The sequence below is a fragment of the Canis aureus genome, chromosome 25 (genome assembly GCF_053574225.1).
Source record: "Canis aureus isolate CA01 chromosome 25, VMU_Caureus_v.1.0, whole genome shotgun sequence".
Classification (NCBI taxonomy): domain Eukaryota; kingdom Metazoa; phylum Chordata; class Mammalia; order Carnivora; family Canidae; genus Canis; species Canis aureus.
Window position 1 is genome coordinate 20568245 of NC_135635.1, and position 17238 is coordinate 20585482.

Sequence of the window (17238 nt, forward strand, 5' to 3'; positions counted from 1 at the left end):
ATTATCAATGTGTTTCTTTAATTTTATTATTAATTGGTTTATATATTTGGCTGCTCCCAAGTTAGCGGCATAAATATTTACAATTGTTAGATCTTTTTGTTGGGTAGACCTTTCTATCATGATACAGTGGCTTGCTTCATCTCTTATTACAAACTTTGGTTTAAAATCTAGTTTGTTTGATATAAGGATGGCTATTCCAGCATTCTTTTGATGTCCATTAGTATCATAAATGATTCTCCTCACCTTCACTTTGAATCTGGAGGTGACTTTGGGTCTAAAATGAGTCTCTTGCAGACAGCATATCAATATGTCTTGTTTTGTTTTTAATCCAATCTGATATGCTGTGTCTTTTGATTGGGGCATTTAGTCCATTTATATTCAGAATGATTATTAAAATGTATGAAATTAGTATCACTGTATTACCTGTAAAGGCACTGTTCCTGTAGATGGTCTCTGCTCCTTTCTGGTCTTTGTTACTTTTGAGCTCTTTCTGCTCAAAGGATCCCCTATCATAGTTCTTGCAGGGCTGGTTTAATTTTCACAAATTCCTTTAGTTTTTGTTTGCCTTAGAAACTTTCTCTCTCCTATTCTGAATGACAGCCTTTCTGGATAAAATAGTTTTGGCTGCATATTTTTCCCATTTAGCACATTGATTGTATCATGTCAGTCCTTTCTGGCCTGCCAGGTCTCTGTGGACAGGTCTGCTGCCAGTCTAATGTTTCTACCCTTGTAGGTTAAAGGCCTCTTGTTCTGCTTGCTTTCAGGATTTCTCTTTTTCTCCAAAATTTGCAAGCTTCATTATTGTATGTCATGTTGACCTCATTTTGTTTTGTTTTATTTATTTTTATTTTTTAATTTATTTTAAATTTATTTTTATTTATTATTTATTTTAAATTATTTTTATTTATTTATTTTTATTATTATTTATTTTATTTTTTATTTTTTAAATATTTATCTATTTATTTATTTATTTAATTTTAGAGGGGCTTCTCTAAGTCTCCTGGACTTGAATACCTGTTTCTTTCCCCAGAAAAAAGAAGTTCTTAGCTGTAACTACACTTGCTGTTTTTAGCCAGCTTCCCAGCTCCAATGCTTGGGAACTTTGCTGCATTCAGGCACCCCCATTTTTCTTGTGACTCTGGGGATACTGAGACCTTGCTGTCCCACCTGTACCTGGCTTCACCACCTGAGAACCTTTAGTCTAGGGATGTCCCACCACCATAGCAGACTTATAAATGTTCTGCTATTGCCCTCCACTGCTTATAATACTTGGGCAGCCTCTTTAAGCCAGCTCCCTCCCCTCATCTGTATCCTCTGATATTTCATGCCAGATTCAAGTCTCCACACCTCCTACCTTCCAAAAAGTGGTCACTGTTCTATTTGTAGAATTGCAGCATCTCTCTTCTCAGGTCTCTGATTTTGCAGGTGTTCAGAATGATTTGATAACTATCTAGCTGAATTCCAGGGACCAAATGAACTTAGGATCCCCCTACTTCTCTGCCATCTTAACTTCTCCCTCAGACAGTTTATACTTTTTGAAGAATATCTCCCTTTTTCTACTACCCCTCAGCCCTGGTAATCACCATTTTACTTTATGAGTTCTACTTTTTTAGATTCCCCATTTCTTATTTTTTAAAAAGATTTTATTATTTGAGAATGAGAGAGAACAATTGGGGAGAGGAATAAAGAGGGGGAGGGGCAGTCTCCTTGCTGAGTAGGGAGACCCATGTGGGGGTCCAAGGATCATGACCTGAGCCTAAGGCAGCTCCTAACCCACTGAGCCACCCAGGAGCCCCAGATTCCTCATTTGAGACCGGGCAGCATTTGTCTTTCTGTGTCTGGCTTATTTCACTTAGCATAATGTCTTCCAGGTAAATTGATGTTGTCACAAATAGCAGGATTTTCTTGTCTGGATAATATTATAGATATCACATTTTCTTTATCCATCCATTCACTGATGGATGACTTAGGTTGTTTCCATATTTGGCCACTGTGAATAAAACTGCAATGAACATGGGTACATAGATACCTCTTTGAGATACTAATTTCATTAGCTTTACTTTTTAAAAAAACTTCATTAAATTTAAATCTATACCCAGAAGTGGAATTTGTAGCTTACATGGTAATTCTTAAAAAAATTTTTTTTAAAGATTTATTTATTTTAGAGAGCACAAGTGGGAGGGGCAAAGGGAGAGGGAGAGAAAATCCCAAATGGACTCCCCCCACTGAGCTCCGAGCCTTATGCAGGGCTTGATCTTATAATCTTGAGATCACAACCTGAGCCAAAACCAAGAGTTGGTCCATTAACTGATTGTACCATCCAGGTGCCCTGGTAATTCTATTTTTAAGGAACCTCCATACTATTTTTCATAGTGACTGCACCAATTTACATTCTCACTGACAGATTACAAGGATTCTTTTTCCACATCCTCATGAACATTTATCTCTTGACTTTTTAAGAATAGCCATTCTAACAGGTGTGAGGGAACAGCTCACTGGGATTTTGGTTTGTGTTTCTCTGATAATTAGTGATGTTGAGCACCTTTTCTTGTACCATTTGTATATCTTCTTTGAAAAAAATGTCTATTCTGGTCATCTAATTTTTAATTAGATTATTTTTTGTGGTGTTGAGTTGTCTGAGCTTTTCCTATATTTTAGATATTAGCCCCTTATTAGATATATCCTTTGCAATAACTCTTCCCATTCAGTAGTTTGTCTTTTCATTTTGTTAAGGATTTCCTTCATTGTGCAAAACTTTTTAGTTTGTAGTACCATAGTTTATTTTTGCTTTTGTTTCCCTTGTGTAGGGAAACAGATCTAGGATAATATTGCTAAGGCCAATGTCCAAAAGCTAACTGCCTATGTTTTTTTTTTTTTCTAGAGATTATTATGGCCTCATATCTCACACTTACATCTTTAATCTATTTTAAGTTTATTTTTATGTGGTGTAAGAAAGTGGTTCGGTTTTATTCTTCTACATGTAGCTGTTCAGTATTCCCAGCACCATTTCTTAGAGACTACATTTTCCCCTTTACATATTCTTGTCTCTTTTTTCATAGATTAATTGACCATATAAGTGTGGGTTCATTTCTGGACTCTATGTTCCATTGGTCTATGTGTCTGTTTTTGTGCCAGCACTATACTGTTTGGTTTACTATAGCTTTGTAGTATCTTGAAATCTGAGACTGGAAAATCTTTTTTTTTTTTTTTCTGGTTTTGTTCTTAAGATTGTTTTGGTTTTGGGGGGTCTTTTATGGTCTCATACAAATATTAATATCCTAGTTCTATGAAAAAATTGCTATTTTGATGGAGATTGCATTGAATTTGTAGATTAATTTGGGTAATAGTGATATTTTAACAATATTCCGATTCATAAACAGAAAATGTCTTTCAGTTATTTGCATCTTAAATTTTTCTCATCAATGTCTCATAGTTTTCAGTGTACAGTTTTTTTTTTTTTTTTTTTTTTAAAAACTCTTCACCTACATTTATTCCTAGGGTTTTTTTTTTTTTTTTACACTATTGGAAATGGAATTTATTTCTTTTTTGATAGGTCATTGTTGGTTGTAGATATGCAACGAATTTTTGCCCTATTTTGTAACCTGCAACTTTAGTGAATATTAGTTCTAATAGTTTTTTGGTGGAGTCCTTTGGGTTTTCTATAAATAACGTCATATTGTCTGCAAATAGTGACAGTTTTACTTCTTCCTTGCTAGTTTGGATGCCTTTTATTTCTTGACTAGTTGCTCTGGCTAGAACTTCCAATACTATGTTGAGTATAAATGGTGAGAATGCACACCCTTGTCTTGTTCCTGATCTTGGAGGAAAAGCTTTTAGCTTTTCACACGGAGTATGGTGTTAGCTATGGTCTTGTCATATGTTACAGACTTTTTTTTCCTGTTGAGTACTTTCCCTTCATATCCACTTTGAATTTTCATGAAGAAAGGATGTTGAATATAGTCAAATGCTTTTTCTGCACATTGGAATGCTATCTTTTCTTAATGTGATATATTACATTGTTCTTTTTTTCTTATGTTGAACTTGCATTCCTGGAATAAATCCCATTTGATTATTTTGTATGATCCTTTCAAAGTATTGTTGAATTTGGTTTCCTAATTTGAGAATATTTGCATCTATGCTCATTAGGGATATTGGCCTGTAGGTTTTTGTTGGTGTTTGTTTTTGTTTTGTTTTCTTGTAGTGTACTTGTCTGACTATGGTATGAGGGTAATGCTGGCTTCATAAAGGGAATTTAGAAGTGGTGTTCTTAAAAAATTTTAGAGGACTTTAAGAATTGGTATTATTCTTTAAACGTTTGATAGAACTCACCAATGAAGCGGTCTGCTCCTTGAGTTCTCAGGAGGTTTTTGATTACTGATTTAGCCTCCTTACTAATAATTGCTCTGTTCAGGTTTTCTGTTTTTTCAAAATTCAGTTTTGGTAGATTGTATGTTTCTAGGTATTCATTTCATCTAGGTTGTCTAATTTGTCATATGATTATTCATGCTAGTCTCTTATAATCCTCTGTATTTCTGTTATATCGGTTGTAATGTTTCCTTTTTCATCTAGAATCCTATTTAAGTCATCTTTTTTTTTCTTGGTTACTCTAGCTAAAGGTTTTTCTATTTTATCTTTTCAAAAAACAAGGTCTTTTTTTTTTTTTTTAAGATTTTATTTATTCATGAGTGACAGAGAGACAGAGGGACAGAGACCTAGGCAGAGGGAGAAACAGGCTCCATGCAGAAAGCCCGATGTGGGACCCCAGGATCAGGCTCTGAGCCAAAGGCAGATGCTCAACCGCTGAGCCACCCAAGTGTCCCAACAAGCTCTTAATTTCATCTTTTCTATTGCCTTTTTAATCTCCATTTCATTTATTTCTTCTCTGATCTTTGTTACTTTCTTCCTTTTGACTTGGTCTTCACACATCAAGAAACTAGAAAAAGACAAATGAGGTTAGATTGCTTGATTTTTCTTTTCCTTATGTAGGCATTTATTGCTATAAGCTTCCCTCTTAATTTTTAATTTTTTATTTTTTTATTTATTTACGATAGTCACACTGAGAGAGAGAGAGAGAGAGAGAGAGAGAGAGAGAGAGAGGCAGAGACACAGGCAGAGAGAGAAGCAGGCTCCATGCACCGGGAGCCCGACGTGGGATTCGATCCCGGGTCTCCAGGATCGCGCCCTGAGCCAAAGGCAGGCGCCAAACCGCTGCGCCACCCAGGGATCCCAAGCTTCCCTCTTAGAACTGCTTTTGCTGCATCCTCTAATTATAGGTATGTGTATTTCCATATTGTCTTAGATATTTAAAATTTTTTTCTTGGGCCTATCAGTTCAGGAATATGTTTAATCTTCATATATTTGAACTTTCTAGTCTTTATAATTTCTATTCTTATACCATTATGGTCAGAAAAGATTCTTGATATTTCAGTATTTCTAAAATTTAAGACTTATTTTATGACTTAACGTCTATCCTGGAGAAAATTCCACATGCAGGTGAAGAATATGTATCTGCTGCTTTGGGATGGAATGTTCCATAAACACCTGTTAAGTAATACCCACCATTTGCTTCAACGTGGATGGAACTGGAGGGTATTATGCTGAGTGAAGTAAGCCAGTCGGAGAAGGACAAACATTATATGTTCTCATTCCTTTGGGGAATATAAATAATAGTGTAAGGGAATATAAGGGAAGGGGGAAGAAATGTGTGGGAAATATCAGAAAGGGAGACAGAACGTAAAGACTGCTAACTCTGGGAAACGAACTAGGGGTGTTGGAAGGGGAGGAGGGCGGGGGGTGGGAGTGAATGGGTGACAGGCACTGGGGGTTATTCTGTATGTTAGTAAATTGAACACCAATAAAAAAAAAAAAAAACACCTGTTAAGTCCATCTGATGTAGCATGTAGCTTAAGTCCAATGTTTCCTTGTCTTCTGTCTGTATGATCTATCCATTGTTGAAGGTGGTTGTATTGTCCTTTACTATTAACATATTGCTGTCTATTTCTTCCTTCAGATCTGTTAATATTTACTTTATATATTTAGGTACTCCTGTATTGAGTGCAGAAATAGTTACCAATGTAACTTTTTTTTTTCCCAGTGTAACTTCTTAAAGAGATTCTTCCATAGGAATTGACCTCTTCATCATCATATAATGACATTCTTTGTCTTTTATTATGGTTTTTGGCCTAATTCCTGTTTTGTCTGATGTAACTATGGCTACCCCAGCCCACCTTCTAGTTGTGTGTGTGTGTGTGTGTGTGTGTGTGTGTGTGTGTGTGTGTATGCCACCCTTCCTTTACCCTTCTATTGATGCATACTTAGGTTGTTTCCATACATTGGTTATTGTATTTAATGTTGCAATAGTAATACATATTTTAGTGTATGGTGTAGTAAATGGTCCAATTTCATTCTCTTGCATGTGGTGGTCCAGTTTTCTCAATATCATTTATTGAAAAGACTGCATTTTACCCATTGTATATTCTTGCCTCTTTTGTCATAGATGAATTGACCATATAAGCGTGGGTTTATTTCTAGGCTCTTTATCCTATTCTGCTGATTTAGGGCTCTCTTTTTGTGCCAGTACCAAAATGTTTCCATTAATATAGCGTGTAGTATATCCTGAAGTTTGGGGCTGTAATAGCCTTCAGCTTTGTTCTTCTTTCTGAAAATTGCTTTGGCTATACAAAGTCTCTCATGGGTCCATATAGACTTGGAAAATTACTTAGTCTAGTGCTGTGAAAAATGCTATTGGTATTTTGATAGGAATGCATTGAAGCTGTAGATTGTTTTGGGTAGAATGAACACTTAAAAATAATCTTCCAATCCATAAGCATATCTTGCCATTTGTGTTAAAATTTTTTTCATCAATGTCTTAGTTTTCAGAGTATAGATCTTTCAATTCTCTCATTAAATGCATGCCTTGGTGTTTTATTCTTACTGCTGAAATTGTAAATGATATTATTAATTGCTACTCCTTCATTATTACTGCATAGAAATACAACAGATTCTGTACACTGTTTTTTTTTTTGTACCCTGAAACTACTGAATTTATCAGTTCTAGAATTTTTTATTGGAGTCTTCTATATATAGTATCATGTTATCGACAAATGGTGGAAGTTTTACTTCTTCCTTACCAATTTGGACGAGTCTTATTTTTTATCTTATCTGATTCCTGAGGCTAGGACTTCCAGTACTATGTTGACTAAAATGATGAGAATGGACATTCTTGTCTTGTTCCTGACCTTAGGGGAAAAGCTCTCAGGTTTCCCTATTAAGGATGATGTTAGTTGTGGGCTTTTCATATATGCACTTTATTGTGTTATGTTCCCTCTAAGCCAACTTTGTTGAGCGTTTTTATCCCAAATGGATGTTGTACTTTCTCAAGTGCTTTTTCTGCATCTATTGAGATGAATCATATGGTGCCTACCTTTCTCTTCTGGATGTTATTTGTGAATATTGAAAGACTCTTGCAACCCAGGAATAAATCCCAGTTGATTGTGGGGAACCATTTTCTAAATGTATTGTTGGATTTGGTTTGCTAGTATTTTATTGAGAATTTTTACATCCATGTTCATCAGGGATATTGGCTTGTAGTTTTGTTTTTAAGTGGTGTCCTTTTCTCGTGGGTTTTGGTATCCGGGTAATGCTAGCTTCATAGAATGAATTTGAAGTTTTTCTTCTCTAGTTTTTGGAATAGTTTGAGAAAAATAGGTATTAACTCTTCTTTAAATGTTTGGTAAAATGCCCTTGTGAAGATATCTGGTCCTGGACTTTTGTTTCTTGGGAGTTTTTTGATTACTGAATTATTCAGTTTCACTTCTAGTAATAGGGCTGTTCAAATTCTCTATTTCTTCCTGTTTCAGTTTTAGTAGGTTATATGGTTCTAAGAATTTATCCATTTCTCCTAGGTTTTCCAATTTGTTGGCATATGGTTTTTCATAATATTCTTATAGTTGTCTATATTTCTGTTGTGTTATTTCTCCTCTTTCATTTCTGATTTTGAGTCCTTTCTTTAAGTCTGGCTAGAGGTTATCAATTTTCTCCCCAACCCCATCCCCCAAAGAACTATATCCTGGTTTCATTCATCTGTTTTATTGGGGGTTTTTTGTTTGCTTGTTTCTATGTCATTTATTTCTGTTCTGATCTTTATTTCCTTCCTTCTGCTGGCTTTGGGTTTTGTTTGTTCTTTTTCTTTTTCAAAGATTTTATTTATTCATGAGAGACACAGAGAGGCAGAGACACAGGCAGAGGGAGAGGGAGGCTCCATGTAGGGAGCCCCATGTGGCACTCAATCCTAGAACTCCAGGATCACACCCTGAGCTGAAGGCAGATGCTCAACCAGTGAGCCATCCAGGCGTCCTGGGTTTTGTTTGTTCTTTATCTAGCTCCTTTAGGTGTAAGATTAGGTTGTTTCATATTTTTCTTGTTTCTTGAGATAGGCTTGTATTGCTATAAACTTCCCTCTTAGAATAGCTTATGCTGCCTCCCTAAGATTTGGGGCATTGTGGTTTCATTTTCATTTGTTTCCATATCCCTTTTTTCCCCTCTTTTATTTCCTGATTGATCCATTCATTGTTTAGTATCATGTTAGTTAGCCTTCATGTATTTGTGGTCTTTCCAATTTTTTTCTTGTGGTTAATTTCTGATTTCATAGCATTGTGGTCGGAAAAGATGCATGATATGACTTCTATCTTTTTGAATTTGTTGATGCTTGTTTTGTGACCTAATATGTGATCTCTTCCAAAGAATGTTCTGTGTGTACTTGAAAAGAATGTGTATCCTGCTGTTTTAGGATGGAATGTTCTGAATATATCTGTTAAGTCCATCTGTTCTATTGTGTCATTCAAAGCCATTGTTTCTTTGCTGATTTTTCTGCTTAGGTTATCTATTTTGTAAGTGTGGTGTTAAGTCCCCTCCTGTTATCCTCAATTAATTCTTTGTTAACTGTTTTTATGTATTTGGGTCCATAAATATTTACAGTTGTTAAACCTTCTTTTTGGATTGTCCACTTTATTATATGTCATTCTTCTTCTCTTATTGCAGTCTTTGCTTTAAAGTCTATTTTGTCTAATATAAGTATTGCTACTCCAACTTTCTTTCGACATCCATTTGCCTAATAGATGTTTCTCTATCCCCTCATTTTCAGTCTTCAGGTGACATTCAGTCTGAAATAAGTTTCTTGCAAGCAGTATATAGTGGGTTTTTTTTAATCCATTGTTACCCTGAGTCTTTTTTTGTTTTGTTTTGTTTTTATGTGTGTTTCTTTAAGATTTTTATTTATTCATGAGAGACACAGAGGGAGAAGCAGGCTCCCTGTGGGGAGCCCAATACGAGACTTGATCCCAGGATCCCGGGATCATGACTTGAGCCAAAGGCAGATGCTCAATCACTGAGCCACCCACGTGCCCCTTGACTGATTTTTATAGATACACTTAGTTTTACTGCTTTTGCACTTCCTACTTTTCTTACTCCTATTCATGATTTTTCCTTTCTACTCAAAAAGTTCCCTTTAACACTTCTTGTAGGGCTGGTTTAGTGGTGATGAACTCCTTTAACTATTGTTTGTTAGAAGAGAGTTTCTCACCTTGTATTTTGAATGATAGGCTTCTTGGATAGAATATTCTTGGTTTCAGGTTTTTTCTTTTAGCACTTTGAATACATCATGCCACTCTTTTTTGGCCTGCAACATTTCTGCTGAAAAGTCTTGATAATCTTGTGTGGTTTTCCTTATACACAAATGCCTTTTCTCTTGTTTTTAAAATTCTCCTTACTTTTTTTGTCATTTTAATAACTATTTGTCTTGGTGAGGAACCTCTGTGGTTTGGTTTTTGTTAGGAGTTCTCTGTGCCGCCTATGTCTGGATATCTATTTCCTATCCCATATTTGGGAAGTTTTTCAGCTATTATTTCTTTTTTTTTTAATTTTTTTTATTTATTTATGATAGTCACAGAGAGAGAGAGAGAGAGAGAGAGAGAGAGAGAGAGAGAGGCAGAGACACAGGCAGAGGGAGAAGCAGGCTCCATGCACCGGGAGCCCGACGTGGGATTCGATCCCGGGTCTCCAGGATCGTGCCCTGGGCCAAAGGCAGGCGCCAAACCGCTGCGCCACCCAGGGATCCCTCAGCTATTATTTCTTTAAATATTGTCTGCCCCCTTTTCTCTCTCTTCTCCTTCTGGGATCCCTCTAATATGAATATCATTACAGTTAATGATGTCACTGAGTTTCCTTTAATATATTTTCATATTTTATCATATTTTTCTCTCTTCTGTTTAGCTTAATTGCTTTTCATTCCTCTGTCCTCCAATTCACTGATCCATTCTTCTGCTTTTTCTGGTCTATCTATTCCTTCTTTTTAATTTCAGTTATGGAGTTTTCCATCTCCAGTTACTTCACTTTTTTTTTCTTTTTTTTTTTTTTTTTTTTTTTTTTTTAGAGTCTCACTGATCTCTATCTTCTTTCCAGGAAATATCTTTATGAACATTACTTTAAATTCTCTATCAGGAACATTACTTATTTCCATTTTGTTTCACTCTCTTGCTGTGACTTTTGCTTTGTTCTTTCATTTGAGACCTATCGTTCTCTCCCTTCATTTTTCTAACTTTGTCTTTTTCTATGTGTTAGGAAAATCAGCTATGTATCCTGTTCTAGAAAGTAGTAGTCTTATGAAGAAGTGTTGATTTTTCTGCTTAGATGATCTGTCCATTTTGTAATTGTGGTGTTAAAGTCCCCTACTATTACTTTTTAGGGTTTTTGTTTTGTTTTGTTTGACCATTTTTAATGTGGCCTCTTCTCTACTATTAGTTGTGGAGAGTCTGGTCTGCCAGTCTTTGGGTCATTTTCTGCATTTGTTACACTGATGTGGATGCTATCTAGGCATATCCATGGGAGGAGGTTAGCTTAGGATTCTCCTACTCTGTCATCTTGTTATTTATTGTACTTTGATATAACTATTGCTATCCTACCTGTTTTGTTTTGTTTTTCTATTGATATCCTCCAATCCAAGGCATTTTTATCCTGTCACTCTGAGTCTGTATGTCTTTAGGTATGAAGGGAGTCCCTTGTAGGTAGCATATAGATGGGTTTTGTTTTTTATTCATTCAGTCAGCCTATGTCTTTTGATTGGAGCATTCATTACATTTATTAAAGTGATTATTAATAGGTTTTTATTTTAATCTTGCTGATTGTCTTCTGGTTATTTTTGTACTTCCTCTCCATTCCTTTCTTTTTCTCTTGGTCCCTTATGGTTTGATGGCTTTCTTTTGGATTCCTTTCTTTTAATTTTTTTGTGTATCCTAGGTTTTTGATTTGTGGTTACCATTGGCTTCATATATATAACATTCTATGTGTATTCTATAGCAGCCTATATTTAGTTACTGGTCACTTAAGTTCAAACATTCAAAAAGCACTATGTTTCTACCACCCATACCAGGTTTTATGTATGAGGTCATATTTTATATCTTATTTTGTTTATCCTTGGACTAATCTTTGTAAATATAATCGATATTACGACTCTTATGTTTCAACCTCCATACTGGCTTTATAAGTGACTAACTTATATTGATGGTATGCTTGCTTTTACCTATGAAATGTTTCCCTTTCACAATTTTCTTCTAGTTATTACCTTATTTCATTTGGAGAATTTCCTTTAACATTTCTTGTAAGGCTAGTTTAGTGGTGATGAACTTTAACTTTTGTCCAGGATACTTTTTATTTCTCCTTTAAATCTGAATGTTGGATAACTTTGTTCTGGATTGTAGGTTTTTCCTTTAAGGATTTTTTTTTAAATAAATTTTTTATTTATTTATGATAGTCACACACACCCACACACACACACACACACACACACACACACACAGAGAGAGAGAGAGAGAGAGAGAGAGAGAGGCAGAGACACAGGCAGAGGGAGAAGCAGGCTCCATGCACTGGGAGCCCGACGTGGGATTTGATCCTGGGTCTTCAGGATCGGGCCCTGGGCCAAAGGCAGGTGCCAAACCGCTGCCCAGGGATCCCTCCTTTAAGGATTTTGAACATATCCTGCCACTTTCTTCTGTCCTGCAAAGCTGCTTCTGAGAAATTAGCTGATAGATTTACGGGGTTTCTCTTGTATGTAACTTTTTTTTTACCATGATGATTTTTAAATTATATCACTATTTTCTGACATTTTAATTATGTGTCATAGGGTAGACCTCTTGGATTCATCTTGTTTGGGGTCTCTGATTCCAGGACCTGGGTGTCTGTTTACTCCCTCAGAAGGGAATTTTTCAGTTATTGCTTCAAATAAGTTTTCTCCTCTATTTCCCCACTCACTCTCCTTCTGTGAGCCCTATAATGCAATGATGTGAGACTTGATGGTGTTGCAGAGTTCCCTTAATCTATCCTCATTTATTATTATTATTACCATTACTGTTCTGCTTGGTTGCTTTCCATTATCTTGTCTTCCAGGTCACTGATCTATTCTTCTGCATTCTCTAGCCTGCTGTTGACTTCCTCTAGTGTTTGATCTTTAGTTATTGAATTCTTCCATTCTGTTTTAAAAAATATTTTTCTCTGCTTTAGTTCTCACTGAGTTCATTCATTGTTTTCTCAAGTCCAGTGAGCATCTTCATAGCTATTACCTTAAACTCTTAATCAGGCATATTGCCTATTTCCATTTCATTTAGCTCTTTTACTGTGGTTTTTGTCATGTTCTTTCATTTGGGACATACTCCTGTCTCATTTTGTCTAACTCTCTGTATTTATTTCTATGTAGTAGGTAGGTCAGCTACATCTCCTGGTCTTGAAAGTAGTAGTTTTGTGTCTAAGGTCCTATGGTACCTTCTAGAACAATATCCCCTGGTCAGCAGAACCAGGTGCAGCAGAGGTATCCCCTATGTGGGGTTTATGTGCCTTCCTGTTGTGGCTGAATTGTAAATACCTTTAGCCCAGCTGACGGCAATGACCTGGTTTACCTCTGTACACTGAGCAGAGTTTGCTCCCTGTTCTGCTGCTGCCTGCAATTAGCATCTGTGCCATAGCTGCAGGCACATCAAGGCAAGAGCTTACTCCTTGAGCAGTCAACCCTCTTAGCTGCAGGAACTGGAGGCATGCTGGTGTATGTGGTTATCTCCTCCCGCTCCCAGCCCCTTACCCAGACAGGACTCCTTTTGGAGTGGCACTTGGCCAGGCCATGCTGCCTTTCAGATATAATGGGATAGGAGCCCTTTGAAGGGATGTTTGGAGAGGTGGGCAGTTTTACTGGGAAACACCCTGATCTTGCATGTGGTGCTAGCATGGTAGATGGAGGATGTTAGCACTGGTTCCCCAAAACTGTCTCTAGTGTGGAGGAAGGGAAAGAAATAATACCCCCTACCACTTTTGTTCCTGGAGAAGTCTGCAGATCCCTGCTCCTCCAGCACATGCACTAAGATTAGTCATTAAATTGGCTTCACATATACCCCAGGTGCTTTTTAAACTGCTGCTTTTTGCTATCTCCTAGGCAGTTATTTAGTATGCTGACTCTTTAAGAGCAAGGACTCTGTTTCCTATTGCCCTCCAGGTCTCCTGGAGTTAATCCCAATGATTTTTAAAGCTCTGAGTTAAGCCCCACTGACTTTTTCAAAGCCAGGCATTATGAGGACTCCTCTTCCCAGTATGAGTCCCAGTGCCAGGAGTGACTGGTATGGGTTTTGATCCTCTTGCTTTTCTGTACTTGTGACGTCCATTCTTTTTGTGGCTAGTTGCATTGGAGTTTTGGTTCCCAGTGTGTCACCACCCTTCCTCTCCTTTTCCATTTGGCCTTCTCTCTACAACTAGCCGTGGAAGATCTATTCTTTCAGGGTTCAAGTGCATTGTCAGATTTAGTTGTATAGATGTAGTTGTTAATTGTAGTATGTCTACGGGACAAGGTGAGCTCAGGATCCTCCTACTCTGCCTTCTTCCTGTCATTATGTTTTAAATTTTCCAATAAAGCATGAACTCCCAACACCCTAGGGAACTTATCCTTGACCTCTCCATTTTCTTTTTCTTGTCTACCCATTTCTTCTCCCAATAAATCTATCCTGACTGTGCCCGTCATGGTCAGGGCTGGGGAAAGGGCTGTTCTGGCTCATGACAGCAGAGTAGGGGTGGATCCATGTGAGTGATCACTCCTTACTGTTAGTTCTCCATAAGATCGTTTCCCTCACTCATACATTTTCCATTCTTTGAAGTAGTAAAAAGATAAACCTTAAACCAAATCAAATAAAAACTTTTTGTTAATATTGAACACCTTTATATGTGTACTAAGAGCTCCTTATTCCAGGTGGGGATGGAAAAGTTTGAAGTATGTGAAGAGAAATGAGAACCTAATGTTACCTCACTGAGGCTCATTGGTGGGAGACTGTGAACTGATGCAAACCTAAAGTTTTCTAAAGCAATATTTGGTAGTCCTGGTGTAGGAGCAGGGTTTTCAGAGAACTGAACTCATGCAGAGCTGGGATTTTCTGAAGTTAAATGAGACCAAAGGGCAGTGGGAGCCAGGAAGTTGAGAATGCTCACAAAAAAAGTAAGTGAAATGATAATCTTAAAGGACCAGTCCATGTATGGAAGGAGGTAAAGATTATGTGGATGAGGGTAGGTGGGGGGGGGGGGGGTGAAGGAAGTATGAGGAAAGGAGATAAATAGGCAAAAAATGAGGGAGATCAGAGGAGTGGTCACCTTAATGAAGATTAAAGAACAGAAGAGAGGATTTTTTTTTCCTACCCTCCTTAACAAAAAGAATATAGCTCTCTGGGGAAGTGGTTTTTAACTTGGGATGTGGAAGAGATTGTGCATCCTCCCCTCCAGGACATTTGGCATTATGTGGAGACCTTTTTGTCAAAATAGGCTTGTTATTGGTGTCTAGAGGGTACAGGCTGGGGATTCTGCTAAACATCCTACAGTGTATGTGACAGACTCCCACGTCAAAGAGTTATCTGGTTCAAAATATCACTAGTGACAAAGTAGAGAAACTCTGCTCTAGAGAGTGTTATTATAATCTGAAAACTGTGAAATGTCCTTCAATATGGAAATATTACCCAGGATCCTAAAGACCTGCCTAGCAAGGGATCACAGTTTTTAGCACAGTAATACTGCTATGAAGGTGAATGTGAAGGTCTATAAAAGAGTGGGTAGTTTTCAAGAATGCCTTGGAACATGGTGGTTGTGACTGGAGACTTCAAACCACAGATGCCTGGTACCAGATGCTGCTGCTATATAGCAGACAGCCTCCTACAGAGACTCAGCCACTGGGATCTGCCCATGGTGTGGGATGTCCCTCCAATCCTCAGAGCAAAGATGCCCTTTTATTTAACTTGGAGGCAGCTCTACTACTTAAAATGTCCTCTTTCTATTTATAGAAGTTGTGATTGTTTTCTTAGCTGGGGAATAGCTCCATTATTTTCTCAAAGTGCCACAGATATTAGTCAACTTCATAGTTACACTCTTAATCCTGTTAATTTTTTTTGTTATTTATAGACTAATCATCTAAATCTAGTGACAAAGGAGAATGAATCGCTTTAGTTGGTTTGTTTTCCTGAAAATGCTGGCAAATTCTTTTTGTAGTCTAAAAATACATAGATAACTTCTCTATTTTTGCTACAGAGGGAGGGTCATTTCTGATTGCTCATTAGCTGTTACATTTGGAAAATGGTCTCTGTATTCTCCTCAAATGTGGGGAAATTCCTTTATTACCAAGATTAGAGAATTGGGAGCCTCAGTAAGTCTAGGTAAGCTAGACCAAATGAATAGCAGACATGAAGGAAAGCAACATTTCTTAAACATGTATCTATCAGAATCACCTGGAAGATTTGTTAAAACCGATTGCTGGGATCCTTTTTGGAAAGTTTCTGAATCAGACCTAGGGTGAAGTCCAAGAATTTGCATTTCTGACAAGCTCCCAGGTAATACTGGTGTTACACATGGAGAACCACTTTGTTTTTTTTTTTTTTTGTTTTTTTTGTTTTTTTTTTTTTTTTTTTTTATTGGTGTTCAATTTACTAACATACAGAATAATACCCAGTGCCCGTCACCCATTCACTCCCACCCCCCGCCCTCCTCCCCTTCTACCACCCCTAGTTCGTTTCCCAGAGTTAGCAGTCTTTACGTTCTGTCTCCCTTTCTGATATTTCCCACACATTTCTTCTCCCTTCCCTTATTTTCCCTTTCACTATTATTTATATTCCCCAAATGAATGAGAACATATAATGTTTGTCCTTCTCCGACTGACTTACTTCACTCAGCATAATACCCTCCAGTTCCATCCACGTTGAAGCAAATGGTGGGTATTTGTCATTTCTAATAGCTGAGTAATATTCCATTGTATACATAAACCACATCTTCTTTATCCATTCATCTTTCGTTGGACACCGAGGCTCCTTCCACAGTTTGGCTATCGTGGCCATTGCTGCTAGAAACATCGGGGTGCAGGTGTCCCGGCGTTTCATTGCATTTGTATCTTTGGGGTAAATCCCCAACAGTGCAATTGCTGGGTCGTAGGGCAGGTATATTTTTAACTGTTTGAGGAACCTCCACACAGTTTTCCAGAGTGGCTGCACCAGTTCACATTCCCACCAACAGTGTAAGAGGGTTCCCTTTTCTCCGCATCCTCTCCAACATTTGTTGTTTCCTGCCTTGTTAATTTTCCCCATTCTCACTGGTGTGAGGTGGTATCTCATTGTGGTTTTGATTTGTATTTCCCTGATGGCAAGTGATGCAGAGCATTTTCTCATATGCATGTTGGCCATGTCTATGTCTTCCTCTGTGAGATTTCTGTTCATGTCTTTTGCCCATTTCATGATTGGATTGTTTGTTTCTTTGGTGTTGAGTTTAATAAGTTCTTTATAGATCTTGGAAACTAGCCCTTTATCTGATACGTCATTTGCAAATATCTTCTCCCATTCTGTAGGTTGTCTTTGAGTTTTGTTGACTGTATCCTTTGCTGTGCAAAAGCTTCTTATCTTGATGAAGTCCCAATAGTTCATTTTTGCTTTTGTTTCTTTTGCCTTCGTGGATGTATCTTGCAAGAAGTTACTATGGCCGAGTTCAAAAAGGGTGTTGCCTGTGTTCTTCTCTAGGATTTTGATGGAATCTTGTCTCACATTTAGATCTTTCATCCATTTTGAGTTTATCTTTGTGTATGGTGCAAGAGAGTGGTCTAGTTTCATTCTTCTGCATGTGGATGTCCAATTTTCCCAGCACCATTTATGGAAGAGACTGTCTTTCTTCCAATGGATAGTCTTTCCTCCT